Source organism: Bombina bombina, chromosome 3 (genome assembly GCF_027579735.1).
Source record: "Bombina bombina isolate aBomBom1 chromosome 3, aBomBom1.pri, whole genome shotgun sequence".
NCBI classification, from domain to species: domain Eukaryota; kingdom Metazoa; phylum Chordata; class Amphibia; order Anura; family Bombinatoridae; genus Bombina; species Bombina bombina.
The window spans coordinates 676,508,948-676,532,497 of record NC_069501.1 but is presented as its reverse complement, the minus strand read 5'-3'; positions in this window follow the sequence as shown (position 1 = coordinate 676,532,497).

The window sequence follows — 23,550 nt, the reverse complement described above, 5'->3', positions numbered from 1 at the left end:
AAGGGTGTACTCACTTTTGTGAGATACTGTATATATATATGAATAAATAAAACATCCTGCTGTGTGAAGAACATTAAAAGGTGAAATATTAATATTTTCATTTTGGATTAGCGCACTTGAGAAAATGCGATCCGGTTTGCGTGAGAGTAGGGTGTTATATTTTTTCTCCACATTTCTTGCTCCATTAACTTTGCGCACATCTGGTTAGCGCTCGTGCAAAAACTTTTTAGCTTCAACTTGTAATACAGGCACTACCCAATGTGTGCAAAAAACGTACTTCCAGCGCAGTTAATGCATGATCGGGAGTGTTAAATAGCGCTCCACTCGTAATCTAGCCCTAAATAAATAAAGGCAATACATATTACAATGCCATATTTAAAAAAACAAAAAAACAAACAAACAAACTTTAATCTCCATTTAAATTTTAAGGAAAATCCTATTATTTTTTTCTTTCTTTCTTTCTTTCTTTCTTTCTTTCTTTCTTTCTTTCTTTCTTTCTTTCTTTCTTTCTTTCTTTCTTTCTTTCTTTCTTTCTTCCTTCCTTTCCTTTCTTTCAAAAATAAATTAGGGCATATTGTTATAACTTGTCTTTGAGGTTTTATCTGTTTTATCTGTATTTTTCAAACCCATGAAAGCTATTTTCATGCTATGAGGCCTATTTATCATTGCGTCAATCTCGACACATTCACTGGAGTCAATACGCTCGCCAGACATTGTCAGACATCGCTGCCGCAAATCTACATATTACGGCCTTATTTATTAAATAGCCTGTCAAAAACACATGCGTCAAGTACGGAGTGATGAGCATCGGACTGTTGATAAATAAGAGTCATCAATGTTGTGGATATTCTGTTTTTTCCAATTTTATTCATACCATTTCATTACTATCCATGAACAAGCACATTTCTCTAAAGCTAATCTTTTATTTTTCATCTGTCGATGTCCAATAAATAGCTAGATTTATACCTGAACAAACAATAATATCTCTTAGAAAGTATTTTTCTATATATTTATTATACAAAAACTGATATATGATATTTCCACATAAATGAATGTGTATTTGTATCTCATGTTTTTTTGTTTTTTAAAATGATTATTAATGCTATAATTTGCATATATATCTTTGCACATACTTGTATCTATACAGTATATGTGTTATGTCAGAAATATTTTGCAAACATATTTACATGCCCCTAAATTCCTTTTTTGTTCTAAACAATGTTGTCTTTCATTTCTCTCTGTTTATTTATACCACTATATGTATATAGTGTAAATGTATTATTATTCTGAGCAGGAATAACTGCAAATACAACATGTAATCAGGGTATCACATGTATTTATTTGCAATCAATGGACATTTGAAGAGCTTGGCCAGTTCTCTCTCTGCACCTGTGTAACCCCTCCTGATTGCAGCCTAGTTTTAAACACCACCCCTACACAGGTGTTATAAAATGGGCTGGCATATAAGATGACATTTCTTCATGAAAATTCAATTCAAGAGAAGGAAGAAAAACACTGAAAATAGCATGACAGAAAGAGGTGATTTTTTTTCTATTGAATCAAACATCATTCGAATTTTAAACTCATTGTCTAAAATATTACACTGTGTGTCCTAATGTTATCATCAATGTTTAACTTTAATACTAATTTCACATATACATACTTTCAAAGTATAATTCACAATGTAATACCTGTTATCAGTGCCGCAAGTTGATTAAGTTTGAGGTTGTGCGCTATACAAGTATCCAATTATTATTATTATAATGTAACAAATGGCACTTACAAGTTCTGATGAGTGATCAATGACACAAGTATCGAGCAATTTGATTAGTTAGCGAAAGTAGAAAATTTATATTTAAATCAGATTGGCTTATGTCATAAGTCATGTGATTATGCATTTCCAAATCAAAAGTGGTGGAAAATTTCACTAGTTTGGGGATTGTTTAGGAGAATTGCGTCAAATTTGGTGCAAAAAATGCTGCGTCAAATTTAGTGAGTGGAGAGTGGGACTTGTATTACATGCCTTAAACATTGTGCAAATAGATTTATCCAAAAAAAAGGAAGTTAGCTATATTATGTTATGTATTTATTTAATTTTTATCTCTATATCTACTAGTGCACCAAGTTTGGAGCAATACTTTGCACCAAATATGGAGCAATGCTTTGCATCAAATTTGGAGCAATACTTTGCAACAAATTTGGAGTAATAACATTGTCCCCTTGCTTTATAATGACAAAGATGTAACATAATCAATAAGCAGTTATGTATTTCATTGTTATCCCTATAACTATTAGTGCACCAAATTTGGAGCAATAATATTGTTTGATTTAGAAAGAGTATACAACTTTAATAAAGTTTCTAATTTACTTTTATTATCTAATATGCTTCATTGTCTTACAGCATTGAACGTAACCTTTCTGTGTTTTCAAACTCCCATTGATTTCTATGGCATTTGCGGCCTCAAGGGTGTCGGTTTTAACAATAGGTATGCTGCGTTGGAGTTGACGCAAGCGTACCTGTGAAATGTTTGATAGATTGGGAAGAGGGTCAAATAGAGTCGAATGTGAATTCGAAACATCTGGAATGACACAAGCATATTACGTCACACATTTCAACATTTGACGATCGTGATGCTTTGTTAACTACGGTGGGATTCCAGCATATTATCAGTGAAGCTTTGATAAATCTACCACTATGTTTCATGCAGATAAGTACAGTAGTTTGTCTGTAGTCTTGTCTAAATATCTTAACTTTCCAATAAGGAAAGTGTGATTTTTATTACTGTGATAATGTCAACTTAAAGGATAAAAACGAATTTAGTTCAAAATCTTCCAGCATGTTCCACAGTTACAAAATAATAATAGTAATAATAATAATAATAATAATAATAATAATAATAATAATAATAGACGGCTTAACTATTATCAAGCCATTTTAATTACTTTTTTGGATTAGAAAATAGTTCACTATTGCAAATTCTAATAATCAAGAACCTTACCTTACCTTATAAGTTTCTAGTGTACTAATAGGAAGCACTAGGTCCTCTTTAATTGCACACTTTTGCCTAGATTTAGAGTTTGGCGGTAGCCGTCAAAACCAGCGTTAGAGGCTCCTAACGCTGGTTTTTACCGCCGGCTGGTATTTGGTGTCAGTCAGGAAAGGGTCTAACGCTCACTTTTCATCCGCGACCTTTCCATACCGCAGATCCCCCTACGCCATTTGCATATCCTATCTTTTCAATGGGATCTTTCTAACGCCGGTATTTAGAGTAGTGGCTGAAGTGAGCGTTAGAAATCTAACGACAAAACTCCAGCCGCAGCAAAAAGTCAATAGTTAAGAGCTTTCTGGGCTAACGCCGGTTCATAAAGCTCTTAACTACTGTGCTCTAAAGTACACTAACACCCATAAACTACCTATGTACCCCTAAACTGAGGTCCCCCCACATCGCCGCCACTCTATTACATTTTTTTAACCCCTAATCTGCCGACCGCACACTGCCCCCACCTACGTTATCCCTATGTACCCCTAATCTGCTGCCCCTAACACCGCCGACCCCTATATTATATTTATTAACCCCTAATCTGACGCCCCCAACGTCGCCTCCACCTACCTACAATTATTAACCCCTAATCTGCCGACCGGACCTCACCGCCACTATAATAAATGTATTAACCCCTAATCTGCCTCACTCCCGCCTCAATAACCCTATAATAAATAGTATTAACCCCTAATCTGCCCTCCCTAACATCGCCGACACCTAACTTCAAGTATTAACCCCTAATCTGCCAACCGGACCTCACCGCTACTCTAATAAATTTATTAACCCCTATAGCTAAGTCTAACCCTAACACCCCCTAAGTTAAATATAATTTAAATCTAACGAAATAAATTAACTCTTATTAAATAAATTATTCCTATTTAAAGCTAAATACTTACCTGTAAAATAAACCCTAATATAGCTACAATATAAATTATAATTATATTGTAGCTATTTTAGGGTTTATATTTATTTTACAGGCAACTTTGTATTTATTTTAACCAGGTACAATAGCTATTAAATAGTTAAGAACTATTTAATAGCTACCTAGTTAAAATAATTACAAAATTACCTGTAAAATAAATCCTAACCTAAGTTACAATTAAACCTAACACTACACTATCAATAAATTAATTAAATAAAATACCTACAATTATCTACAATTAAACCTAACACTACACTATCAATAAATAAATTAAATAAAATACCTACAAATAAATACAATTAAATAAACTAACTAAAGTACAAAAAATAAAAAAGCTAAGTTACAAAAAATAAACAAATTAATTACAAACATAATAAAAATATTACAACAATTTTAAGCTAATTACACCTACTCTAAGCCCCCTAATAAAATAACAAAGCCCCCCAAAATAAAAAAATGTCCTACCCTATTCTAAAATTAAAATAGAAAAGCTCTTTTACCTTACCAGCCCTTAAAAGGGCCTTTTGCGGGGCATACCCCAAAGAATTCAGCTCTTTTGCCTGTAAAAAAAAACATACAATACCCCCCCAACATTACAACCCACCACCCACATAACCCTAATCTAACCCAAACCCCCCTTAAATAAACCTAACACTAAGCCCCTGAAGATCTTCCTACCTTGTCTTCACCATGCCAGGTATCACCGATCGCTCCAGGCTCCGAAATCTTCATCCAAGCCCAAGCGGGGGCTGGAGATCCATCATCCGGCTGAAGTCTTCTATCAAGCGTCGGCTGAAGAAGTCCAGAAGAGGCTCCAAAGTCTTCATGCTATCCGGGCAGAAGAGTAGATCCGGACCGGCAACCATCTTCTTCCAAGCCGTGACAAGCGGCTCCATGTTGAAGCCCTCCGGCACGGATCCATCCTCTTCTTGCGACGTCCGAATGAAGGTTTCTTTAAATGACTTCATCCAAGATGGCGTCCCTCGAATTCCGATTGGCTGATAGGATTCTATCAGCCAATCGGAATTAAGGTAGGGAAAATCTGATTGGCTGATTGAATCAGCCAATCAGATTGAGCTTGCATCCTATTGGCTGTTCCGATCAGCCAATAGAATGCAAGCTCAATCTGATTGGCTGATTGGATCAGCCAATCGGATTGAACTTGAATCTGATTGGCTGATTCCATCAGCCAATCAGATTTTTCCTACCTTAATTCCGATTGGCTGATAGAATCCTATCAGCCAATCGGAATTCAAGGGACGCCATCTTGGATGACGTCATTTAAAGGAACCTTCATTCCGACTTAGGATGTCGCAAGAAGAGGATGGATCCGGGCCGGAGGTCTTCAACATGGAGCCGCTTGTCACCGCTTGGAAGAAGATGGTTGCCGGTCCGGATCTACTCTTCTGCCCGGATAGCATGAAGACTTTGGAGCCTCTTCTGGACCTCTTCAGCCGACGCTTGATAGAAGACTTCAGCCGGATGATGGATCTCCAGCCCCCGCTTGGGCTTGGATGAAGATTTCGGAGCCTGGAGCAATCAGTGATACCTGGCATGGTGAAGACAAGGTAGGAAGATCTTCAGGGGCTTAGTGTTAGGTTTATTTGAGGGGTGTTTGGGTTAGATTAGGGGTATTTGGGTGGTGGGTTGTAATGTTGGGGGGGTATTGTATGTTTTTTTTACAGGCAAAAGAGCTGAATTTTTGGGGTATGCCCCGCAAAAGGCCCTTTTAAGGGCTGGTAAGGTAAAAGAGCTTTTCTATTTTAATTTTAGAATAGGGTAGGGCATTTTTTTATTTTGGGGGGCTTTGTTATTTTATTAGGGGGCTTAGAGTAGGTGTAATTAGTTTAAAATTGTTGTAATATTTTTATTATGTTTGTAATTAATTTGTTTATTTTTTGTAACTTAGCTTTTTTTATTTTTTGTACTTTAGTTAGTTTATTTAATTGTATTTATTTGTAGGTATTTTAATTAATTTATTTATTGATAGTGTAGTGTTAGGTTTAATTGTAGATAATTGTAGGTATTTTATTTAATTAATTTATTGATGGTGTAGTGTTAGGTTTAATTGTAACTTAGGTTAGGATTTATTTTACAGGTAATTTTGTAATTATTTTAACTAGGTAGCTATTAAATAGTTCTTAACTATTTAATAGCTATTGTACCTGGTAAAATAAATACAAAGTTGCCTGTAAAATAAATATAAATCCTAAAATAGCTACAATATAATTATTATTTATATTGTAGCTACATTAGGGTTTATTTTACAGGTAAGTATTTAGCTTTAAATAGGAATAATTTATTTAATAAGAGTTAATTTATTTCGTTAGATTTAAATTATATTTAACTTAGGGGGTGTTAGGGTTAGGGTTAGACTTAGCTTTAGGGGTTAAAAAATTTATTAGAGTAGCGGTGAGGTCCGGTCGGCAGATTAGGGGTTAATACTTGAAGTTAGGTGTCGGCGATGTTAGGGAGGGCAGATTAGGGGTTAATACTATTTATTATAGGGTTAGTGAGGCGGATTAGGGGTCAATACATTTATTATAGTAGCGGTGAGGTCCGGTCGGCAAATTAGGGGTTAATAATTGTAGGTAGGTGGAGGCGACGTTGTGGGGGGCAGATTAGGGGTTAATAAATATAATATAGGGGTCAGCGGTGTTATGGGCAGCAGATTAGGGGTACATAGGGATAATGTAGGTTGTGGCGGTGTACGGAGCGGCAGATTAGGGGTTAATAATAATATGTAGGGGTCAGCGATAGCGGGGGCGGCAGATTAGAGGTTAATAAGTCTAAGGTTAGGGGTGTTTAGACTCGGGGTTCATGTTAGGGTGTTAGGTGCAGACTTAGGAAGTGTTTCACCATAGGAAACAATGGGGCTGCGTTAGGAGCTTAACGCTGCTTTTTTTCAGGTGTTAGGTTTTTTTTCAGCTCAAACTGCCCCATTGTTTCCTATGGGGGAATCGTGCACGAGCACGTTTTTGAAGCTGGCCGCGTCCATAAGCAGCGCTGGTATCGAGAGTTGCAGTGGCGGTAAATTATGCTCTACGCTCCTTTTTTGGAGCCTAACGCACTGAAAACACAGACATTCTGTGAACTCTAAATACCAGCGGTATTTAAAAGGTGCGGGGAAAAAAAAGCATGCGTTAGCTACGCGGGTCGTTACAGACAAAACTCTAAATCTAGCCGTTTGAGAGTGTATATATTAATCAGTAAATTAGCTAACAAATGTAGGACTACAAACACCTCTGGACATTGCCCTTCAGAGTGGAACTTATTCTACGTGACAAACTCATTCTACATGAGGAAAGTGAACAATTGCAACATAGGTGCTTTTACATTTATTATTATGGAAAGAAACTTGCAACTCATAGATATGACAAGGGACGGGTACAGATCATTTTAAATTCTGCAATTTTTCAGTTGCTATATTCAGCCTTTTTTTCTGCTTGATATTAGTTTAAATATGTTTTTGAAATTGGGCCAATAAGTGAGTTTTAATAAGATTTGGAATCTATTTCAGTTTGAGAACCCTACAAAAAAGCTAATTGAAGCAATCTGCACCATTCTACTGACAGACCGGATCAGGCCTCTTTGTAAGTTACATAATATTATATTGCTTTTATGCATTACTCTTAGGGTATTTTCTTAAAACCATGACAGTGGTAAATGATGAGGAGATTTATGAAAAGCAGTATTGATATAACAGTATCATTTTTACATCCTTACTATGGATTGACACAGAGCTGTTTGAATGGAGCACAAGTACCCCATTTGTGGATTGTCGTATATCTATAAAATTCATAATAATAATGAGGTGTAATTCATAAAAACAGCACTGCAGAGTACAGTATTTTATTTTATTTCTTTATTTATTTTAATCATTGATTCATTAGGACAACTTCCTGCGGATCTATTTATTGTTTTAGAGAAGCAACAGTAAAGGTAGATTACCTTATTATGACACTGCTTCAGTTCAGTATCAGTGCTGATGCTATGCAATGAATTATGTTATCAATAATGTATTCTACATCAGTGTTATTATTGATGATGAAGCAGTGTGATGCAATGTATGATGTAAGCAAAGCGAAGGAACTGTATAATGTAAGAATTTTCCCCGCTTGTTTTACAGTTAAGCAGGAAGTTTAACCATTGCATTTTAGAGCTTTCCTGAATTAACTTTAATATGAGCTTTAACAAAAGTAGAGTCATGTAATAGTGATATAATATGTGTGAATTGAAATTGTGCCTATGTATTGAAACATAATGCTCTAACAGTTCATTGATCATATTTATAGATTGCTGACAATCTTTTTTTCTTTCTCCTCAAATGTTTATATTCATTTTAAACCCTGACTTGCATTGTTTAACCATTGATTTTCTATAAGTTTAACAATGTAGTACATTATAGCTAATATATAATATATTCATTATTGTAATGCTTAAAAACAATGAATACTAAATTACGGTAAATATAGAAAATACCTGAAAAGAGTTTTTTGATTTTATGTTTATTTATAATTTTCATCCCGTTAAATACTTTCATTTTCTATATTTAAAAATAGTTGCTTAATCTTTTCTTTTTTCTTTTTATACATTTTTTATTAATTTTACAGAATAATTAATAAACACTATAACCACATAGTAACAATGGGAGAAACTCTCCTCCAAACAAAAAGAAAAAAACAAAAAAAAGGAGATACCATAGACAGAATACAGACATTGTTACTATACCAACAAATATTTCTAAATCACCCAAAATAATCTGTTCTTATTTAGCATGATCATTAAATATAATCTGCATCTGTCCTAAAACAATTGGAAGCTGCTTAGTATTTGAAGTTTATTTCTCATAATAAAAACAAATCAAGACAACAGCGAGAAAAAAAAGGAACCCCCCCCCCCCCGCTCTCCACCTCCACCATCCTCCTCCCTATACCGAATTAACTAGTGACGTTACCTGCTATTCCATTAATATACTCTACATTACATCCCTCCAACATTGGTGATCCATGCAACCGGGAAGATATCTAGTAAAACTAATTCTGAAAAGCTGGTAGAGGACAAAAACTGAAAAATGATCTGTTTTTGAAGAGAAAAAGGATACGACTTAATGATGGGTAGCCAACCCAACAGAAAGTTTTTAATGCTCTTTTCTGAGGTGTCCTGAAGATGATATGATTCAAAAACAATTTGCTCTTGAATCCCTTTAAGGACCAATGCAAACCCCGGGGGCCCTACTAGCTTTCAGATTTGTTAAAATAAGGTGTCTGGCTGACAAAATTATGGTATTTAAAATGGGTGTCCACTGGCTGTCTCTAGAGTTCAAAGTGGGTATTAACAAAAAAACATCTTCTAATGACAGTGAGACAGCCAATTTATAGTGATAGTTAAACCAATATATAATTTTCAACCACAATTGGTTGATTTTAGGGCAAAACCAGAATATATTAAACAGATCAGCTTTGACATTACCACAACGAGGATAACCAATGGACTTTGTAGGATATAATTTAGATATTTTTCGTGGATGTAAATAGAAATCATTAATGAGCTTCTGGAGATTTTACACTTGCTTAGAGTAGTGAAGCTTTGTTTAATTATTTCATGGTCTATAACAGAGATAACTGGGACCCAAAAATTGCAAATCTTATCCAGATAAAGTAAACTTTGCTTTGTCAGCATAATGTCATACATCAAAGAGATTGAAGCATCACCAGAAATACATTTTTGTATCAAGATTTTAACATCAGAATATGCGACCACAGGTGGAAAATGCCATTTCTGAGAGGATATATAATGTCGTATATGGAAATACGCAAACAGATTCGACCTTGTTATTTTATATAGATTAAAAAGAGATTCGGCAGAGCTAACATGATAATTTACATTGAATAGTTGCTTCACTAAACTTAACCCTTTTTCAGCCCAGGATTTGAATACTATTTGATTAATACCTGGGATAAATTGTGGGTTACCAATTATAGGTAGAAATTCTGAATAGTTAAAATCAATACCTAGAAAGCTACAAAACATATGCCATGCTATTACTATGTTCTTAAATGGAATAAGGCAAGCAAAATTAAAAGGCAACTGTCGAGGCTTACAATGAAGTATAGCCTTCAAAGCTGAAGGAATTATTAAAAATGTCTCCTCCTCGATAGAAGAAACTATAGAAGTTTCAGCAATCCAATCTAAGGCAGATTTTATCAAGGCAGCCATGTTGTAGAGCTTAACATCAGACAGTGCTAATCCCCCAGTAGCTATATTTTGCATTAATCTAGCAAGAGCAATTCAAGGTTTTTTAGCCTTCCAGATAAACTTAGAAAAATAACCATAGGGCTTTCTCAACTCGTTGTTTGATATAAATAACGGTAGATTTTGAAGCGGATTATAAAGACGAGGTAAGATAATTGATTTAATTAGATTCACCCGAGCCGTCATGGATAGGGGGAAGAAAGCCCATAATTTAAGATCTGTTTTTATCTTTTAAAAGAGCTGTGGATAGTTTAATGGATACCAATGCTTGGGATTCTTATGCAGTTCTAAACCGAGATATCTATTGGCGTCAACCACTTTAAATGGAATTTTAGCAGGAAGAACCGTGCATTTATCTACATACATTATTTCACTTTTTTTCTAGAATAACCTTATACCCTGAAAACAAACTAAATTTTTCAAGACATTGCAATATTATTGGAATAGATTGATGAGTATTTTCTAGAAACATGAGTAAATCATGTGCATAAAGAAGAGTTTTTTAATCTTTTAGCGCCGAGAGGGATCCCTATTAAAATGTCTCTTAAACAAGAGAGGAGATAAAGGGCAGCCTTGTCTAGTGCCTCGCTGTAAAGTTATCTTGGGGGACAAAGTCCCATTAATCAACACATAGGATATAGGTTTTAAGTATAATTTATGCACAAACTGTACAAAATTCCCCAAAAAAACAAACTTCTCAAGTGCCCTGAAAGAGATGCTCCCAAACAATAGAGCCAAATACTTTAACTGCATCTAAATTAAGAACCACCATATCTTGCGAGAGCGAGTTCTTTTGAAACTGATCAATATTCCATGCGTAGTCAAGAAAGGTAATAACTTTACGTAGATTCTTTATCAGGTTCCTTGATGACATAAACCCCGTCTGATCAGAATGAATAAGATTATGTAAACACCCACAAAATCTTGAAGAAATAATTACAGCTAGTATCTTGTAATCCATGTTTAACACGGAAATTGGCCTGTAAGTGGCCAGATCCTCCAGATTTTTACCCATCTTGAGAATAAGAGAAATATTTGCTGCTGAAAAATACGCTGAGCATTACCTGATTTATAATAGTCATTAAACAGAGTGTCTAATACTGGGAGCAATTCTTCCATTAAACATTTATAAAATTCTGCAGGAATCCTATCTATAGCTTTACTTATCTCTCCTCTAGTGATTGGAGGGATAAGTAAATCTCTCCAGCTCTTCAACCTGAATCTTAGGGATCCTAATCTTGGACCAGAACATGTCTTGATTATAAGTATTTATATTAACAGAGGAATCAAGTTGCTGGTAATAGGTAAAGAATACCTCCCTAATTTCTCTAGTCCCTAAGTATCTAGAATTACCACTTTTAATAGCTGGTATAAAAATATATATTTTTCCTGTTTTTAGTCAAACACGCAAGATATTTCGCGGAGCACCCATGAAAACCTCTAAAATGACGGTTCATTCTTACTTCTTCTTGTGATGTTTGCTTCATGAAAAGATCTCTCTCTTTTCTGTTTTCTGCTTATTTATCCCAGTTTGTCTGAGAAGGATCTACCTGATATTTTCTTTATGCATTCTTCACCTGATTAGCAAGCTGAATTCCCCAAGCCTTATTCTTTTTGTTCCGCCTACTCATATATGCTGTAATTTCCCCCAGCAAATCGGTTTTTGACGCCTCCCAAAAAGTTTCCACTTTATTCAAGTAAGTGGAATTATACATGCAAAATTCCTGCCATTTTTGTCTCACCCAAGATACAAATCTAGGGTCAGTATAGAGAAACCGAGAGAAGAAGAAGGCAGAGTTTTGAGTCTTATCCTTGACTAACGATGGAAAAGACAACGATACAATCGCATGATCTGATATCAAAATCTCTCTGATTTCCGCATTCAATTGGCAAATAGATAAAGATTCTGAGACTAAAAACAAATCAATCCTGGAGAAAGGTCTATGAGCTTTAGACTCGCACGTGTTGAACTGAAAATCAGGATTCTGAATCCGCCAAATATCTACCAAATTTAATTTATAACAGAATTTTTTTAAATACTTTGTGCTTTTCTTATATTCAGACAAGTTTTTGTTCGAGAATCTATCCAATTTAGGACATAAAGTCATATTAAAATCTCAGCATAGCACTAAATTTTCTCCCTTATAAGGAAATACCTTGATTTGAATTCTTTCCCAAAACTCCACAGAGAGTTTATTCGGGGCATAAATATTGCAAAATATAAATTTCGTATTTTTTATAATAATTTGAAGCAAAATGAATCTGGCATGAACCTCAATTTCTATATTAATGATCTTATATTCAAGTTCCTTATGTAATAACACCACAACCCCACATTTCTTATTAGTGCCAGTAGTGGTAATCACTTCCCCCACACATTTTATCTTAAGTTTAGCCGCTTCCTGCTCATTAAGTTGTGTTTCCTGGAGAAAAATCAAATCTGGTTTCTGTTTGGCCAAAGTTTTAATAATTAATTTCTGTTTAACCGGGGAGGAAATTCTTCCTACAAACCAGGATAAAATCTTAAATCTATCTGCAATCAAATTTTCATATAGATATTATACCATGTACATAGGACCATAAACGGAGGAATGAGAAGCAAAAAAGAGAAATGAAGCACGGCAAGGGAGAAGTAGGGGAGGGGGAGAGAGCGAGGAGGGGCAGAAAAGGAGAATTTTTTTTTTTTAAAAAACCCAATTCATCCAATGTATCGTCTGACATATAACATCAAAACTAATTTCCCTCCGATTGAAACCGAACAAAATAACAAATTCCTACTGGTCTTACAGACCAACAATAACATATTTCCAAGTTTAACATAAAATACCATCATAGAGCCTTAATGTAATCTTTAACTTCAGATACCTCATTAAAAGTGAGACTTGTACCATTATCCTCAACAACAATTCTAGCAGGATAAAGGAGCCAAGCTTTTATACCTATGTTAATTAGTTGCGTACAATATGGTGCCATCAATTTCCTTCTAGAGGATGTTTTAGAGGAGAAATCCAGAAACAATAAGATCATATTGTTTCCAAATACCGGGGGATCAGCTCTCTTAAACAATTTAAGTAGTTTTAATTTTTCTTGGAATTTTAGTAATTTAAATATACACATTCTAGATCTTGGGGACCCATTCGCTGAATTTTTTTTGGAACCAATTGTGTGTGCCAATTGGGTAAAAGCTGAGATGGCATACCTAAGGCCTGGGGTAATATGGTGGATGTAAATTTAATTAAATCTTCAAACCCAGATAGTTCAGGCAGGCCTACAATTCTAATATTATTCCAGATCCTCCAGGCATAACTGCATACTATTCAATTTAGCGTCCTGTTTTTAAATCATGTTCTCTTGGGCATAAGCCTGATCTTCTAAAGAGGAGATTCTATTCTCTGCTTCTACTATTCTAGTTGAAAATTGTCTGACCTCAGTAGAAAGCGTCCCTATCTCAGATGAAAGGGCTTCTAATTCCTTTTTAATCAAATTAAATTGAGGAGTAAAAATTCCATTCAGTTGATCTGTCAAAGCGTGTGTGTCAATAACCAGAGATGCAGAATCAATCGGGGTATCAACACTGGTATAGGCCATCTTGGTTTTTCTATCTTTATGTTTCACAGGCATTTTCAGTGAATTAGTTAGAAAACTAGACCAGCTAGGCTGATTGGGGAACCCTGACTCTGAATTATGCAGCTACTTTAATAAGAACAATATAAAGAGCTGTATATGAAAGATGTCAGCTTTAAAAATGGACACGTTTTCCCTCAGGAAACGTGACAGGAAGGACAAGGTAATTCTCCCCTTCCTTTTTTCTTTTTCTTTTTTTCCCTAGGGGAAATAACCTGCTGATTTATACATTAGACCCTCTTACTGAATATAGGGTCTAATTTATATATTATCCACCCTCTGATACAATCAAACTCTGAAAACACCAACAGTCAGTGCTAAATCACAATTGACATATACAGCATTATACTGGTTTTTTTTCTCTTACTATAAAAGATTGGCCATATAGGGAGTGTAGACGAGTTCTCCAGGCTAATGTGTAACAATATGCATGGGCATAATGCAATCAAACAAAGATACACAGAAAACAACAGAGGGTTTTAAACACATTAGCCCTTCATCTGGACTGCAATTAATCCATTACTGGAGTAATGGAATGGAGCTCGAAGGCCCGTGTTTCTGGCGAGCCCAAAGACCGCTGCTCCATAACCTATCCTCCTGCTCTGAGCAAGCGGACAGACATCACCGAAAATCAACCAGATCGAGTACAATCGGGTTGATTGACACCTCCCTGCTGGCGGCCGATTGGCTGCGAATCTGCAGGGGGCAGAAATGCATCAGCAGCTCACAAGAGCTGCTGGTGCAATGCTGAATATGGAGAGCATATTGCTCTTCTCATTCAGTGAGGTCTGGCGGACCTGATCCACACTGTCGGATCAGGTCCACTAGACCGTTGATAAATATCCCCCTAAGACTGGATGTATTAGCCAGATATACAATAGATATTTCCTCTTGTACTTTCTCAACCCCCATGGATCTCTTTCCAGGACTCAGTCTATTTAAACCTTCTCTTAAGTAGTACCACAATATGGGGCCTAGTATTCATTAGCTTCAACACACTCCTGTGTCAGCCTCCACAGATATAACAGTCCCACTGCTTCCCCCAGTGCTCCATTCACAGCACACACAGCCAAGATGACACTAATTTAAGGAAATAGTAGTGTAAGGTATACTTGCGGCCTGTTGCTACTGATTTCAAGTTGGTTCTTCGTCTTCATATGACCAACTCCTATAGAAGTAGACAACGGCTCCAGTCTGTAGCAAGCCAGCTCCTCTGCACAGAGAGCACCCTTAGCTTCTTCTCCAATCCTCACGGAAAGCAACGGCTCCATGGATCTCCAATGCTGCTAGAGTGGAGTGTGACACTCAAATCCCTCCACGAATCAGCAGCTCCAACCCGCCGCAGCATGATCGTCCTCAGGCCAGCAGCTTCCGCTTCCACCACGGCACTCTTGTATTCGACTTGCCAGTTTACTGGCACTTGTGTCTTTGTATTCATGTACAAGGCTCCTCCATTGATCTGTCAGTTAGTTTGCCTTTTGGTGCACTGCACCCTGGATACAGTTCAAGTAAAAGTGAATAGCGGAACAACCACTGACCCATCCGGCCAATAAGGTTTCCTCCTCAAGCGGACACAAACCACGGTTGCTGCCGAACTGAACCCCAGCAATACTAGGGCTATGTGGGAATGAGTGGAGGAACGGATCTCAAACACTCGGCATCCATGCCGACATGGAACATGCTGCTGTAAGGATTTAATCCCAACCGGAAACCCTTTTCTTGTCAGTACATTGAGGTTTTATTCAAACTGCAACAATGAATTAGAGTTGCTTAATATTTTCTAAGCATTGTATAATCCTTTCCATGATTTAATTCAGTTAAATAATACAAAATCACAACCTGTTTGCATTGTCAGAATCTTGAGAAATACATTCAACTTATTGCTAATAATGACTAATCCATCAAACTGCATTACAATGACTCATGAATGTTTCTAAATGATTGATGGCACTAAACAAAGGCTACAAAAACAATCCATGCTTTGATTTTATTTATATATTTTTTTAGATCAGGGTTTCATCAGTTCATTTTTTCTTTCTAAGTGGATTAGTCCCTTATCATATACATCTTAAGGCTAGTATCATAATGCTTTGGATTATTGTTCAGTAAACTAACATAAAAGAAAGATTGGGAATTTAAGGATAACCATGTGTTTGTAATAAGTAGAAAGCATTTGATAAGGCTGAACACTAGGCAAGCCAGCCGTCAAGAGAAAGGGGATAATGTCTTCATAAATAGCTCATCCATATTGACTGCCCCATACAATTTCTTAAAACAAACAGATATTTATATGTCCAACATCACTGCAGGGGGCCTGGGCTATGCAGATCCAAAGTCAAGATTCAATTATTCCTCAAAAACTTCCAAGATTTTCACACAGGGCCAAATGATAAAGTCATTGGGGCCAAATTATTAAGCACTGAATAGAGCTTGATACCCCTGTTTCCACATGAGCCTTCATGCTCACCGGAAATAGCAGTTATGAATCAGCGGTCTAAAGACCGCTGCTCCATAACTTTTCCACCTGCTATGAGGCTGTGGACATCAATCTGCCCGATTCTATACAATCAGGCTGAGTAACACCCCCTGCTAACGGCCGATTGGCAGCAAATCTGCAGGAGGCGGCATTGCACAAGCAGTTCACAAGAACTGCTTGTGCAATGATAAATGCCGACAGCATATGCTACATCGTATCATGTCTGCTCGCACTTTCATAAATTTCCCCCATTGTGTAAAAAGTGCTATGTTCTAAAGGTATCAACAACACAGGTGAAATATTTTAAAGATATCTAATTATCTTTAGACGGTAGACTTGGAAATATATGTATTATACTGTTAAATAAAATATTAACGGCTAGATTATGAGTTTTGCAGTATGGGTGAAAAGCAGCGTTAAGGCTCATAATGCTGCTTTTTCACTGATTGGAACAGCCAATAGAATGCCAGCTCAATAGGATTTTTTAACCTTTAATTCTGATTGGCTGATAGAATTCTATCAGCCAATCGGAATTCAAGGGATGCCATCTTGGATGACGTCATTTAAAGGAATCTTTATTCGTCGTTAGCCGTGGAAAGAAGAAGATGCTCCGCGCCGGATGTCTTGAAGATGGACCCGCTCCGCGTTGGAAGGATGAAGATAGAAGATTCTGTCTTAATGAAGACTTCTGCCCGTCTGGAGGACCACTTCTGCCGGCTTGGATGAAGACTTCTGGCTTCATTGAGGACTTCTTGTCGCTTGGATGAAGACTTCTCCCAGCTTCGTTGAGGATGGATGTCCGGTCTTCAAAACTGTAAGTGGATCTTCGGGGGTTAATGTTAGGTTTTTTTAAGTGTTCATTGGGTGGGTTTTATTTTTAGATTAGAGTTTGGGCAGTTGAGAAAGAGCTAAATGCCCCTTTAAGGGCAATGTCCATCTAAATGCCCCTTTTAGGGCAATGGGGAGCTTAGGTTTTTTTAATTAGTATTTTATTTTGGTGGTTGGTTGTGTGGGTGGTGGGTTTTACTGTTGGGGGGTTGTTTATAAAAAAAATTACAGGTAAAAGAGCTGATTTCTTTGGGGCAATGCCATGCAAAAGGCCCTTTTAAGGGCTATTGGTAGTTTAGTTTAGGCTAGGTTTTGATTTTTTTTTGGGGGGGGGGGCTTTTTTATTTTGATAGGGCTATTATTTTTGGTGTAATTAGTTTAAATATCTGATAATTTCTTATTTTATTTTGTGTAATTTAGTGTTTGTTTTTTTTGTAATTTAGGTAATTTATTTAATTGTAGTGTAAGGTTAGATGTTAGTGTAAGACAGGTTAGGTTTTATTTTACAGGTAAATTTGTATTTATTTTAGCTAGGTAGTTATTAAATAGTTAATAACTATTTAGTAACTATTATAACTAGTTAAAATAAATACAAACTTGCCTGTAAAATAAAAATAAACCCTAAGCTAGCTACAATGTAACTATAAGTTATATTGTAGCTAGTTTAGGGTTTATTTTATAGGTAAGTATTTAGTTTTAAATAGGAATAATTTAGTTAATGATAGTAATTTTCTTTAGATTTATTTAAATTAAATTTAAGTAAGGGGGTGTTAGGGTTAGGGTTATACTTAGATTTAGGGGTTAATACATTTAATATAGTGGTGGTGACGTTGGGGACGGCAGATTAGGGGTTAATAAGTATAATGTAGGTGGCGGCGATGTTAGGGGTGGCAGATTAGGGGTTAATAATATTTAACTAGTGTTTGAGAGGCGGGAGTGCGGCGGTTTAGGGGTTAATATGTTTATTCTAGTGGCAGCAATGTCTGGAGTGGCAGATTAGGGATTAAAAATGTTATTATAGAGTTTGCAATGCGGGAGGGCCTTGGTTTAGGGGTGAATAGGTAGTTTATGGGTGTTAGTGTACTTTTTAGCACTTTAGTTATGAGTTTTATGCTACAGCGTTGTAGTGTAAAACTCATAACTACTGACTTTAGAATGCATTACGGATCTTGGAGGTAGAGGGTGTACCTCTCACTTTTTGGCCTCCCAGGACAGACTCATAATACCGGCGCTATGGAAGTCCCATAGAAAAAGGGTTGACAAAGTTTACATAAGTCGTTTTGCAGTAAGGCCAAAGAAGTGTGTGTCGTCTTGCTCTGCGTGAAACTGGAGGGCGCTTTTCCAGGCCAATGCATAAGCTGACTGGGTACCTTCATGTTGTTGGTCCATCTTTTTTCCCACATAGTGGGTTCTCGAGGGGGTTGACTTAAGAACCCCCACAATTTTAGTAAACTCCTGAGTCTCCAAAACTCGAATAATAAAGCTGTGACAGATTGTAAGTGTTGGTAAACTGTGTAGTCATAATAAATTGGCCATTGAGGAATAGATCCACTATACTTTTTATTCCATGTTCCTGCCACAGATGGGAGTGAGAGTCCCTAGCTAGCAGGCCCGTTAGAGAATGAATGGGAGAAGGGTGAGGGGCTATCTGTGGCAGCGAGCGCATTCTGTCCCATAGTCGAAGGGCATGGGAAATAATTAAATTCTGGATTTTGTAGTATGACCTAGTATGCTTGGGCAGCCAGATAAGATCCCACAAAGTGAGAGGGCTAGGAAGCGTTGCTTGCTCCAATATTTGCCATTTGCTTTTATGGTCTGCAGTATTCCATGACAGAATATGAGATAAACTCGAGGCTTCATGGTAGAAGGTTAAGTTGGGGGCGCCTGCACCCCCACTTAAGAGTGGTTGTTGCAATATTCTGCTAGCTACTCTAGGATGTTTATTTTTCCAAATATACTTGTTGCAAATTTGCTGAAATTTACCAATTAGAGATTTTGGAACAGGGATAGGGAGTGAGCAAAACAAACACGTGAGCTTGGGGAGCAGGAGCATCTTGAATGCTGCTATACGCCCCAGCCAGGAAATACATGGGACACTCCATTTATCAACACTAGACTGAAATTGTTGGAGGAGGGGATAGAAATTAGACTCAATTATGGTAGGGATACTCCAGGATAGGTAGACCCCAAGATGATTAATCCTTTGTTGGGACCAGTTAAATGCATACTTTTGTTTGAGTTCTGTGAGCACTGTGTCCGGCAAGTTAATGACATAGGCCTCCGTCTTACAGATATTGAGCTTATAATAACTAATCTGCCCAAACCAATCCAGAAGTTTAAAAAGAGTAGGGAGAGAGTGGAGAGGGTCACTCAAAAATATGGTTAGGTCGTCCACGAATAAGGTGTTTTTTTGCAGGGTTCCCTCTATCTTTACACCCCGGATATTAGAATTACTCCTAATCGCCTCAGCAAGCGGCTCCATAACTAGGGCGAACAGCAGCGGGGAGAGGGGGCAGCCCTGGCGTGTCCCATTTGTGATGGGGAATGTCGGGGAGTGAAATCTGAGGCCTCTAATCGAGGCCGAGGGAGCCGCATATAAGGCCTTAACACAAGTGCTAAAACGTGGAGGAAAACCGAACTTGTTTAAGACTTCAAATAGGTATGCCCAGTTAACCCTATCGAAAGCCTTTTCGGCATCTAAAGCTAAAGTCGTACAGGAAAGATTGCGCCTCTTGGCCTCAAAGTATATATTAAGAATCAGCCGGGTATTGTCCGGACCTTCTCTGCCAGGAGTGAAGCCCACCTGATCGCCATCTATCAGCGTCGGGAGGACTAGATTCAGTCTAGAGGCCAGGAGTTTTGCTAGTATCTTCCTGTCTGCATTAATTAGTGAAATGGGGCGGAAATGTTCACATACATTGGGGGTTTTACCCGGTTTCGGGATAGTTACTATAGCCGCCTCTAATAATTCGGATGGTAGGGAACCTGACTGCCTAGCCAAGGAGCAGACTCTAGTGAGGAGTGGGGAGAGTTGCAGACGGAACGTTTTGTAGAACAGGGCGCCGTATCCATCATGTCCCGGGGCTTTGTGGGACTTTAAGGACTTAATGACGGATAGGACTTCTTTACTACTGAATGGAGCTTCAAGCAAGACTCTCTGGTCTTCAGATAAAGTCGGTAAGGAAAGAAGTTCTGAATGTGTTGTGTGGATGGAGCCGGGTGAGTTGGAGAATCTGTCAAATTATAGTGAGGAATAGTAGGAGGCAAAGGCCCTCCCTATATCTGCCGGTAGGCGGACAGTCCCCTGAGGTGTTTTTATATATGGGATACGTGCTTCTGCTGTCCGTTGCCTAAGCTTGTTGGCCAATAACCTATCCGCTTTGTTCCCCTTAGCATAAAAGGTCTGTTTAAACTGCTGAACCTGAGGCTGGTATCTCTTTAACTCTAGGGCTGCAATTTTTGTTTTGGTAGTTTCAATTTGGGTGAGAACTTGGGGGTCTAATGACTCCATATGTAAAGAGTTTAACCTCCTCAGGGTGGTGTGGAGCTGGGCAAGAGAACCTCCCAACCATTTCTTATGTTCTGCTTTGAGTTTAATGAATACCCCTCTAATATACGCCTTAAAGGTGCTCCACAGACAGAAGTCATCAACTGCACTATTATCATTTATGTCCAAAAATTTGGTTATCTCCTTCTGAATGAGTATAACTTGGTCTGGGCTTGAGAGAAGGTATTCTGGGAGTTTCCAGGTAGATCTAGAGGGTATACTATTTGGGGATTTCAAGGTGAGCTAAACCGAGGAGTGGTCAGACCATGTACATTCAGGCATAAGCACCGACTGGACCAAATCTAGTAGTCTTGGTTCACAAAAGATGTAGTCAATCCTTGTATAGGTATTGTGTACTTTAGAATAATAGGAGTAGTCTCTAGAGGAGGGGTGGTGGGAATGCCAGATGTCAAACAAGTTATATTGGGCAAGGAGGATATTAAATTGTTTTGCAGTTCTGGTGGTTTGTGTGTCGCACGGTTTGAGTTTAGGAGAGCGCCTGTCTAACGTCGGGTCTAGAAGCATGTTAAAGTCTCCCGCTAGTAGTAGATTCTGGGTCTTGTGGGAAGTCAGTAGTCTTAGGAACTTTCTAAAAGCTCGTATTTGCCCAGAGTTTGGGCCATAATAGTTGGCTAGAGTATATGGAGTATTATCTAGCCTGCAGTTCAATATCAAGTATCTTCCTCTTGGATCTTTGTAAGTTTCTATTTTTTCAAAGAGTATTGACTTATGTATCAAAATTGCGACCCCCCCCACCTTGATTTTCCTGGGAAAGAGGCTGTCTCCACGACCGGGTATTGTCTACAATGTAAGGTCGTAGGGGCACCCTCCGCCCAGTGGGTCTCTTGGAGAAAAGCTATTTTAGATTTGGTGTGGGTCAGATAACTAACAAGCCTACTCCTCTTATCAGGAGAATTGAGCCCTCTAACATTGAGGGAGGAGCAGGTCAGAGACATATCTGTACAGGGATTAGGGGTAGGAGAGGGGGAAGAAAGAAAAAAAAAAAAAAGGAAGGAGAGGAGGAGAGAAGGAAATATAACAAAGGGGAGGGAGAAGCAGAAGAAGACAAGATTCAAGAGAAGTTGGTTATTCTTATACTTCTGAGTAATTCCAAAAAGTTGTAACGCTGCGTAAAATTTGTTACTGTAGGAGTGTATTATAGATTAATTATCGCGGTATGGCCAAGAGAAACCGCATAAATCATCTTCCCTAGAGGGGGAGGCACATTTTAAGAGGGGGGTTGGGGGGTGTGGGTATCTATATTGGGGGGAGGAGATGGTAGGAATTAGTTGTAAATGTTACTGTTAACAGCAGGCCTTTCAGGGGGGAGGCCAGCCACACTAGGGCAGGGTAGTAGATTTCTAGAGGGGGGGGGATCAGAGTTTAGATTGTCGGCCTTATTGCCTGTCATATGAAATGGTTGCATGACATTTGAATTTATGTAACACTGATAACATATATCAAACAAAAATCGTGGGAGAAAACAGTAATTTCACATTTAAAACTACAATATAATTGTTAATCATTTTATAACCTCATAGTGATAACTGGTAGTCAGCTTTTTATCTCACAGTGGACGCCTTGAACTATTCTAAGAAGCTTGATTTGTGGTGCTCTGGGTATGATATATAGTTTATCTGTCTATTCTGTCTGGATAAGTATCAGTGATGCATCGGAACTTTAAGCAAGTGGTAGGCAACTAAAATTTAAAACTGCAATTAAAAACCATGCAGCCTGTGGCAATGTAATCTTTTCGCAGCTAAGAGCTAGAAAACATGTGAGGGTAGGAGCTTACTATAAGATGTCTCAAAGTTTTATCTATGGGGTGATTAGTTTCCTGGTGGGATGTCTAATCTGAGTCGCCAGATTTAGGGATACCTTCTATATATATAGTCTATCTGCTCCTTCTACTTTACTTCCTATATCCCTAGGGAGTATGATGCTTAAGCAGAGTAGTCAAGATCATTACTTTTTGTTATAGGCAATTTAGTCTAGCTCCACAGCAATGTGTGACATGTATGGTTTGAAAGTACTACCAGCCATAGCCATAGTGAATAAGTGTACAGGGAATGTGCTCAAGTTGGGCCCACACCGAACACACAACACTTGTAGATTAGTGTAATTATGACTGACAGTGGCCTGCTTTATACTATTGATCTGTGGGGTTTTAGCTAGAGTTTATAACACAGTTATGACATGGTCACCACCTATAAGTATCTATGCTAAATAGCGAACAGAGGGATCCCTGCGATAATACATAAACAACAGCATGAGCAATGGCATTATGAGTAAATTGTTAGAAAGCGTAATTAAAGAAATACTTATCGTTCAGAGTCCACCGGTATCAGCATACAGACTCAAAAAGTTCAAGAGATGTTGGAACATAGTTCGATAACATGCACTGTGAAAATGTCCCATGACAATGTCCATGGAAAACAGACTACAATTTATAGCCTGGGCAATATTTCCTAGGATGCTGGTGATCAGGATCTGTGTCTTTGTGGAAGAACAGACCAGTCTTGACCTTCATGATGCTTCTGCGGTTCATGACCTTGAGCAGGAGTTGTTGACCAGTCCTTGGTTCTTAAGGCCCCTGAAAAGCCTTGTCGGTCTGCAGGGATATTGGGAGCTGTCCATTCTGCTGCTGAGGTGCTTAGTTGATTTTGTCTGGGCTGTGGCTTTTCTTTTTGTGAGGGATACAGATTCCACAGTTTTAGCAGCTCGTATCCTCTGGTTGGATTTTGTATCGTGAACATCTGATTTTCTCAGAATATTAGTAGCTTCATGGGATAGCCCCATCTATACCTGATGTCGTTTTTCCGTAGTGTGGATGTAATTTCAGTGTAAGTTTTTCTCT